Source organism: Mustela nivalis (genome assembly GCF_964662115.1).
Source record: "Mustela nivalis genome assembly, chromosome: 19".
Classification (NCBI taxonomy): domain Eukaryota; kingdom Metazoa; phylum Chordata; class Mammalia; order Carnivora; family Mustelidae; genus Mustela; species Mustela nivalis.
This window is the reverse complement of record NC_139038.1, coordinates 28,555,786-28,565,867: the sequence shown is the minus strand read 5'-3', so window position 1 is coordinate 28,565,867 and position 10,082 is coordinate 28,555,786.

Genomic DNA, 10,082 nt, shown 5'->3' with positions numbered 1-10,082 from the left:
AAATGCCTCTGATTGGCATTGCTGGCTCAAAGGGTGTGTGTGTTTGTGTCAGGTAATTTTTACCTTGATTCTTTGCTTCTCCTGTTAGGGGGAGGAGAAGCCACCAGCCTCAAAGCTCACCTTACCTTGATCACCAAAGCTTATACTCAGTGTGATCTAGCAGATGTGTATTGGACAGCTTCTGGGAAAACGGGGAACGGAGTGAGTCTTGGAGGCTAGTCTCACAATCTTGCAGGGAACCCAGACCGATCCCTGGGTAACCAGGACCTGGACTCCCTAAATCTGTCATCATCCAGGTTTCATCACCCAGGTTTCCGCAGGCCTCGTGTTTTGGAGTCTGGCCTAGGAACATTCTCCTGGCCCATGATAAGTATGCAGTAAGCCTTAGCCATTACCACCATCATGACCCTTTGGGCCAGCCCCCACTCTCCTAACCCTCTCTAGAACTGAGTAGCGGCTGCCTGCCCCCTTCTTATGATCCCTACTGGGTTCGGAGAAGTTAATGACCTTATCGAGATTATGCCAGATTATCTCTGTCTCTTTTTTTTTTTGCACCCCCCTCCCCCACGAGACTCCAGAAATCTGGCTTTTTATGTGAAACGTCCCGACTTTTTAATGTTAGCAACTAATTAGGATTAAAAACAAAAAGCAACAAAAACCCACTCTTGCGGTTAAACAAACGCCATCTGCAGACCAGATGTGGGCTGCCAGTCAGCCTGGGAGTCCGGCAGACGGGTTTGTGTCCCAGCCCTGCCACTTCCAAGACAGGGAACCACGTCATCAGCCTTGAAAGCCTGGGCGTCCTCATCTGGAGAAGGGCAGTGTTAATCCCCCACTTGGCGTGACTGAGTTTGAGTGACGGACAATTTGTATAAATTGTCTGGCCTATTGCTGGCTCTTAGTACATGGTAGGTCACTGCTATGGTTATGCCAATGACATTGACTGAAGTCAGAATGATGGTAGGCGGAGTTGTTTTGAGGGACGCTGGTTTCATCTGGGGCTTGTCAAGCTTTAGTGGTCGAGAAAACACCAAGATGGAGTTGTCCAGAGGCAACTGGGAATGTGTGGAGGCAGGAGATTTTTAAAAAAATATTTTATTTATTCATTTGACAGACAGAGATCACAACTAGGCAGAGAGGCAGGCAGAGAGAGAGGAGGAAGCAGGCTCCCTGCCGAGCAGAGAGCCAGATGTGGGACTCGATCCCAGGATCCTGAGATCATGACCTGAGCCAAAGGCGGATTTTTTAACCCACTGAGCCACCCAAGTGCCCAGGAGTTTTTGTTTGTTTGTTTTGTCTTCCATCAAGAGTTTCTCTTTCCATAGAGGTAAGATTCTCTCTCTCTCTCTCTCTTTTTTTTTTTTTACTCTTTATGTGAGTTTGGAAAGATCACGGGCTTCTGGCCACCATGTTGGATACTCCGAAGGCTTGCTGACACTGCTTCCTGGAAAGTAGCATAATTCCCTGAATGGCTTCTCTTCTAGTGGGAGGTGAGCCTGGAAAGAGGAAATCAAACCAGGTCTGGTTCTTGAAAATGGCAGTGCGTGAGGCAGAGAAGGTGTTGGAGGCTGCAGGCAGAGGCCACTCACTCACCATCTTGAACAAAGAACAAGGAACTCAGATGATGTCAACGAGCATTTTCTGAGAATTCTCCTCTGTGGGGCCTTGGTCTCACTTTTGGGGAGAACCATGGGACTCTAGTGAGGAGATAAGGGCTCTCATTGCTCTTCTGCTCTGCATTCCCTCTGTGACCTTGGCCAAATCCCTTCTGCCCTTTGGACCTATGGTCATTATCTGAAAAGCAAGTAAGTGTGTTAGACCACGTGTTAATTTGCTAGAGGAACCAACACACAATACAACACATGGGTCATTTATTTTTTTTTTATTTTTATTTATTTATTTTTAAAGATTTTATTTATTTATTTGACAGAGAGAGATTACAAGTAGGCAGAGAGGCAGGCAGAGATAGAGAGGAGGAAGCAGGCTCCCTGCTGAGCAGAGAGCCCGATGCGGGACTCGATCCCAGGACCCTGAGATCATGACCTGAGCCGAAGGCAGCGGCTTAACCCACTGAGCCACTCAGGCGCCCCAACACATGGGTCATTTAAACAACATAAATTTATTTTCTCACAAATGTGGAGGCTCAGAGTCCCAGATCAAAGTGCCAGTGTGTTTGGGTTTTGGTGAGAGCCGTCTCCTTGGCTTGTAGATGGCCATCTTCTCCTTGTGTCTTTGTGGTTTTTTTTTTTTTTTTTAAGATTTTAGTTATTTATTTGACAGACAGAGATCACAAGTAGGCAGAGAGGCAGGCAGAGGAAGAGGAGGAAGCAGGCTCCCTGCTGAGCAGAGAGCCCGATGTGGGGCTCAATCCCAGGACCCTGAGATCATGACCTGAGCTGAAGGCAGAGGCTTTAACCCACTGAGCCACACAGGAGCCTCTTCATGTTGTTTTTGTGTGTGTTTGTGTGTCCTCAACTTACAAGGACTCCAGTCATAATGGATTAGGGTTCACCCTCATGACCTCATTTCAACTTACCTCTTTAAAGGCTGTGTCTGCAAGTACCATCACATTCTGAGGTACTGAGGATTAGGACTTCAGCATAGGAATTGGGCGGGGGCGGGGGGGACACAATTCAGCCCACAACAGACCAGTTCAGTGTTTCTCACAATCTGGGAAATAGAATTTACTTTCCATCAAGTGCAGATATAAACCTTGAAGAACAGTCAGTCCTTCTGATTACTTGAAGAAGAAAAGGTTAGGTTTAGGAGTAATGTGACTTTAATACCCTTCTGACACTTGCCAGAGCAAATGGCAAGCAGATCTGGGGCACGGAGCCTTCAGCAGGCAATTATATATCTGTGTCAGTTACCCATGGTTGCATGACAGATTACCTTCAAACTTAGTGGCCTAAAACAATTCACATTTATTATATCACATTTATTCCATGGGTCGGGAATCCTGAAGCAACTTAGTTGGGTCGTCTGGTTCAGGGTTTCCGATGAGATGCAAAAGCGTAAAGCCTTGGCTGGGACAGGCGGACAGTCAACTGGACAGGTCAAGTTGGTGCTGGCTGTGGGAGGAAGCCCTCCATTCCTCGTCACATGACTTGAGTGTCTTCACAACATGGCAGCCGGCTCCTTCCAGAATGAGCAGTTGGAGAAAGCAAGAGGGCAAGGAGGAATCCACAATGTCTTTTATGTCCTAGACTTAGAAATCATCTACCATCACTTCCAGTCACTTCCATAGTGTCCTTTTGGGAGACTGGAATGAATAGGACACAAGTCAGTCCCATTTACTATGGGAGGGAAATGCAATAGGGCATGAAGATCCTTGGGCTAGGATCATTGGGGGGCTAATTGAGAGACTGACACAGTAGAAAGTCTTAAGGGTTTTATTTACTGATTATTCTTTGGCTCCTTTGTATTTGCATATACAGAAAATATATATTAGTATTTTGTGTCTTTTTAATTATAAATACACACATACACAAGTGATATGCTATATATAAATATCTAATCTGCTTTTTTTTTTGCCACTCATTAATACATTTTTGAGATCACTCTGTGTTAATATAAACAGATCTGGTTCCTTCCCTTGCATTATAAGTAGGTGCCATTTTTATTTGTTCATTCCCCTATTTATGGCCATTCAGATTGTTTCCAATTTTTGGCACCTGGGTGGCTCAGTCGGTTAAGCATCCAACTCTTGTTTTCAGCTAAGGTCCTGATCTCAGGGTCATGAGCTTGAGCCTGGTGCTAGTCTCCACACTCGGTACGGAGTCTGCTTGAGAATTTTTTCTCTTCCCTCTCCTCCCTTTCCCTCCCGCCATGCTCCTCCCTCCCACCCCCACCCCCTACGACTTGGGCACTCTCACTCTCTAAAATAATTAAGTCACTAAAATCTTTAGATTGTTCCCAATTTTTTGCATTTACAACATTGGTGACTGAAACATCCTTGTACATGTCTTAGGATAGATGATGAGAAGGGAAAGTGCTGGGTGATAGAATATGTGTGTTTTATATTTTTACCAAATGGCGCCAATTGTCCTTTATAATTAGTTATCCTAATTTTCACCCCCTCCCCTTTCAAGGCAACATCTTACAAAGGTTTCCATTTCTCCACCACATTACTAACTCCCGATGTCGCCGAAACTTTTAACTGTTGCCAGTCTGATGCGTAGAGAAGTGGTATCTCAATATTTCGATTTTTGAAAAACGTGGTAAAAAACAGATAACGGAAAATTCACCATCTTCGCCATTTTTTTTGAGAGCACAATTCTGTAGTGTTCAGTCTGTACACGTCGCTGTAAACACAGCAGCTCTCCAGAACTTTTTCATCTTGCAAAACTGAAGCTCTGTACCCCCTGAACAATAACTCCCATTCTCCCTTCCGATAACCCCCCCAGTCTTTCTTCCCCGGGGACAACCACTCCTCTACTTCATATTCCTATGAGTTTGACTACTTTGGATAAAATGTATGAGTAGAAATATACATTTTGTCTTTTGAAGACCGGCTTATTTTGCTGAGTGGAATGTCCTCAAGGGTCATCCACGCTGTAGTGTGTGGCATTCCACCCTTCCTTTCTGAGGCTGAATCATAGCCCGTTGTATGGATAGACCACATTCTCCTTATCACTTTATCCATAGATGGATATTTGAGTTCTTGGCACCTCTTGGCTATTGTGAATAATGCTGCTGTGCGCAGGGGTGTACCAATATCTCTTCTTCCCATTCTTTTGGGTATAGACCTAGAAGGGGGATTGCTGGGTCATAGGGTAATTATATTTGTGATTTTCAAGGTGTCTCCATCCTTTTCTCTAGAGTGGTAGCACCATTTTACCACCCTCCCTACCCATTCCAAGGGGCCACGAGGGTTCCAATCTCTCCACATCCTTGCCAACATGGGTTATTTTCCGTGTTTTTTGATAGTGGACATTCAACCTTTTAATTTTACGTCTCCCTGAATATGAGTGAGTTTGGGCATCTTTATACAATCCCGCTCAAGCAACGAGGAAATTATGGTTCTGGGAGATTCCATCATTTGCCACAAAGCTCAGGGCTGCTAAGTGGTACAGAAGAGTCCGGACCCAGGGTTGTAGGCTCCTGATACCCCTTCCAGATATGACCCTGCCTTCAAATCTGCATGGCTTCTTTAAGAAAAGAAAGGAGGGGGAAGGAGCAGCTCCCTGCTTCTGAATTCCTGCCTGGTATGCCTCTGACAAGTGGGGAATCTACAGAGCATTATTGTTCTTGGATCCGCGGGCAGAGTGTCGTTACGTCCACCTAGGAGGAAGTGGTGTCTACGCTAATACCCTGGACGGGAAATGTGTGCCCAGAAGATTAGCTCCATTGTGTGGGGCTGGACGCCTTCCATGGACTTTGTTTATGGGACAGATTGTTTTTGTGAAGTTGTTTGCTCCGGTGAGTCTCCGAGCCCTAGAGGCCCGCTGGCTGGGGACAGGGTCCAATTTACGGGCAGCCTGGAGCATGGTCAGGAAAGGCGACAGAGGAGAGGCCCCTTGGGGGACCTCAGGAGTCTGTCTAGGACTCCCTCAGAAAGCAAAATTGTGGACCTATTTTATTTATTTCTAAAATTGGATGCGAGGTGGACGGTGGGTTTTTCTTACCCATTAGCTCCTGTGGCTGATATTTTTATGTCCACTGCCTACATCCCATGTCAGTTCACCTCTGCACGCATTCATATGTGTGGCCGGAACTTTGAGGGTGTTGCTTTTTGTCCTCCCAATTCCATCGGACGGAAGCTTCATGCTCCAGACAGCATGAGCTCGCTTGCGCCCATTTGTTCCAAATCAGTGAGCAGATGACGCTGGGTGAGCGTGTGGTTCACACTCCTTGCTCCCAGGAGGAGGCCACAAGGGCTCTCTCCTTGGGTGGTCTGGGAGAATGCATTGTGTCTGCATGTGGCCCAGATGCCAATTGCTAACATGTGCTCTCTCTTCATTGTTCTAGTCTCCTACCCACCCACCCAGCCAGGCACCACCCAGGCAGACCGCCCCCAGCACTCTGAGCTTCCACACTGTCCTCAGACCTCAAGAATTTAGGCCAGGCCGTCTGGAAGAGAAGGATGCAGAAAATTGCAAAAAGAAATAGAAACTTTCTTGGCTTCTCTCAGCCTCCGCTTTCTTACCTGTGCAATGGCATGATAAGGCCATCCCGGCTCCCCGAGCTTATGGAGGGAGTCAAAGATGTTGGCAGCTAGAGGACCTACTACAGCAGCAGGCATCTGGGAAGCCCTCAATAAATAGTTCCTATTATTTCCTGAATGCCCACGTTGGGGTAGACCCTGTGCTAGGGACATGGGAAACTGACATAAAACACACCCTTGTCTCTAAGAGCTCACCTTGGAGAGAAAACCGCAATTAACAGGCTCGTGTATGGAACATGATGATAAGAGAAGCACAGAGTAGTCACCTAAACGAGGCTTGGGGTATCAGGGAAGTCTTCCTGGTGGAGGTGACAGCTGAATGGAGCCTGGGAAGTGACTCCCTCTGCTTTTTAGAGGATCCTGCCGCAAGCACGCATGAACCTCCCGTGACACCAGTTGGTGCCCCAGTCCAGTGGAAGGCCTTTCCTATCTGCTCCAGCTCTGGCTGTCCCTTCCCTTGAATCCCCTCAATGCTGTGCTAAAAAAAAAGAAATCTCCACGTCACTATTTCCTCTCTCCCCTAATGCAAATATCTTCATTCTTTTTTTTTTTTTTAAAGATTTTATTTATTTATTTGACACAGCAAGAGAGAGAGACAGCGAGAGAGGGAACACAAGCAGGGGGATTGGGAGAGGAAGAAGCAGGCTTCCTGCTGAGCAGGGAGCCTGATGCGGAGCTCGATCCCAGGACCCCGGGATCATGACCTGAGCTGAAGACAGATGCTTAACCGACTGAGCCACCCAGGTGCCCCGCAAATGTCTTCATTCTTTAAGCAAAAGGATATCGCCTTGAAGGCTTCCATGACTCCCACAGTCCCTGGGAAAGGCCTTGATCTCTCATTCATTGGTTCCTTCACTTAATCTACTCAGTGTCCATAAATACCAACTGGTAATGAGTCTCACACTGGAAAAATCAGGTCCAGGGTCTATACAAGCATTAAAATGAGGCCTGTTTGTTTCTTTCTTGTCACCGAGCCACCACGCAGGTCCCAGCGGTTCTGGGCATGGCTCATGGCAACGTCCATGGCAAGAGAGCAGAATGGAAGTAGAGGGGAGGTTTGAAGTCCCACTTCTGGCATCTGACCTCTGTCACGCTCTTGCTTTGCCCTGGTAACCCTGGGAGGTGGCCTTTATTATCCTGTTGTGCTGGTCACTGTCCCAGAAGATCACAACTGGGGGACGCCTAGACAGCTGGGGGTCAGCTCAGTCTACTCCAGGCGCCTCCCAGCCCACCAGCCCTACCGTAGCTCTTCACACATGGCAAAGGACCAGAAGATTAGAAAGAGTGTAGGGTCTGGAATCAAGCTGCTTGGCTTCCCCTATATTATCCCCACCAGCAAGAAGCTGTATGGTCTTTGGCAAATCATTTAAACTCTCTGAACTTCTGATTGCTCACCTGTAAGATGGGGATAGTGTTAACCCCTACCTCACTGACTTGTGAGAAGTAAGTGAGATCGTAGCCCTGTGTTCTTTAGGGTGTGTGTTTGGGCACTAATCATAAAGATTGGCCCCAATTTTATTTGGGGATATGTGCTCCTTGGTGTGACCTTGAAAGAAGTCGGGTTTTGGGGGATTAGTAAAGAAAAAGGAAATGAATCCTGGACAGGGACCTAGCAAGTGGTCTCTATCATGGCGGGTGAAGTGTCAGCACAGTGTGTAGCGCAGAGTAAATACTGCAAAGTGTTAGTTAGTAGCAATAGTATTAGTCATGAACTCTCCCGTGAGAACTGAAATTTGGGCTGACACCTACTTGGTTGCAAGGCAATTAGGGAAAAATGGTTGTTGGATCCCTCGGAATCACCCAATCATTTCAGATTTTTAGCTTGTCTCCCACCCCAACACAGGGTGACTCTCTGTCTCTATAACCTCTGGTTTACCTCTGAGTGGTTTTAGCCGAGCATGAGTTTTAACGCACAGTTCAGTTCTTCCCACGGGGCACAGCCACACAATCTCATATTGGATTTCATTTCCAGCATTTCTTGGCCTGAATTCGGAATATACCAGGCTTTATGCACTCTACCCTTTTGTGTGGACTGTGTGTGTCTCCCTCTCCATTCCCTAAAGGTGCTAATCCAGCAGCTCACTGTTAATGGTGTGAATTTCTCCCAACCGCCCTGGTCGTGTTTCTTAATCAATAGCCCAGCTTGTCAGCACCAAGTAAACACAGCTTTGATTTGAAACAAAGTGAAGAAGCCAAAGGTTGCTGCTACAATATCTCACTGAGAAGGAACCCTTTCTTCCATACGTTAATTAGGTCCTTAAGTCAACAAATAATAGCAATCCTTTGAGTGATGGCTATGTGCCAGGCACTGCTCTAAGCACTATAACGTGTACTGACTCATTTCATCCTTGCGATCTTTCAAGGTGTTGTGACCGTCCCTATTTAGTAGGGAAGAGAACTGGGGAACAGACTGGCGGATAGTGATTTGAGTTCTATCCTGAGTCGGGCCCCGTGCCCAGGGGCTGAAAATGCAGGATTAAATAAGACAGACCTGAACTCCTGTCTCACGGCACTTTGAGTCTAGTAGAAGAATATGGACAAAAAGCCAACACCTAAATTAACAGGATAATTTCAGAGGGTGTTTTAGTCAGGGGTGGGTTTTTCCGTAAGTACCCAGTAACCCAATCACAGTGAGGTTAAACCCTAGGGATTTATTTTCCTCCATGAAAACAGGTGGCGAGAGGATGCTGGTGCTGGTTCTATGGAATCTGATATTTGTATGGTTTTTCCCTCCTGGTCATGGAATGGTTGAACAGCTCCAATCATCAGCGCTGAGATCCAGTGGGTAGGTGGCAGATGGGGAGGGATGGTGCCAGTATCTTTCATTGGCCAGATGGGGGTCCCATGGTCCCCTCTGCCTGGATGGCCATGGAAGAGAAGGGAGCTGGTCATGTAAGTCAAGTCAGCTGGGCAGCCGTGCCTACCACGGGAAATGCAGGGGCAGACGCCAAAGAGGACCCTGGGAGAAAGGGCTCCCAGGTATGGCACGCTGAGGGGAGGTGACAATGGAGCAGGGACCTGGTGACAAGCGGCCAATCCTGCGAAGATCTGGGGGCACAGCATTCCACACAGAGGACATAGCAAAGCAGAGAACCTTGCTCAGAAATGAACCTGGTGAGACGTTGGGACAGAATGGGGTCCAGAGCAGCCAGAGGAGACGAAGATAGAGGCAGGTCAGGGGGCAGCCCTACAGGAAGACAGGAGCTACGTCATTGCACACAGCGTTTGGATCTTACCAGGCAAGTGATAGGAAGTTACTAGAGGCTTTTAATCAGGGAACTGAAATGATCTAATTCATGTCTTAAAAGGAATTATTGGGGCAGAAGAACTGCTGGAAAGGTCACAAGGCTTAAGGAGACTTAATTCTAGGTGACGATATGGTTTTCCCAGCTCCCTCTTCCTGGTTTACTTTTCTCTGCCTCTTGGACCTGTTCTGCACACCCTCTCGCCACCTTTGTCTCGCAGTGGCTCCTGGAGCACCGGGCTGTGCTGTGTTCCTCTTCTGTCATTTCTGTCCCCCAGTACCGAGCCCAGGGCCAGGCGCATGGTGACACTTGGTAAGTGTCCCAAACCAGAGCCACTCATCCCCCTCTCTCATGGATGGGGCTGTATCAGTGGCTCTTAGCCAAGCGAGTCTGCCTCCCAGGGGATGCTTGGCAACGTCTGGAGACATTTTTGGTTGTCATGACCAGAGCAGATGCAGAGGCTGCTACTGACATCGATTGAGCCCAGGGATGCCACTAAGCATTCTACAATGCACAGAACCACCTCCCCCACCACCTGCAATACAGAATTACCCAGCCCCAAATGTCGGCAGTGCTGGGGTTGGGAAGAGCCGAAGTACCTCGACATACCTGTTCTATTATTTCCTTAGTATTTACCTTACATTCACTCACTCTCCAAATTTAAAAAAAAA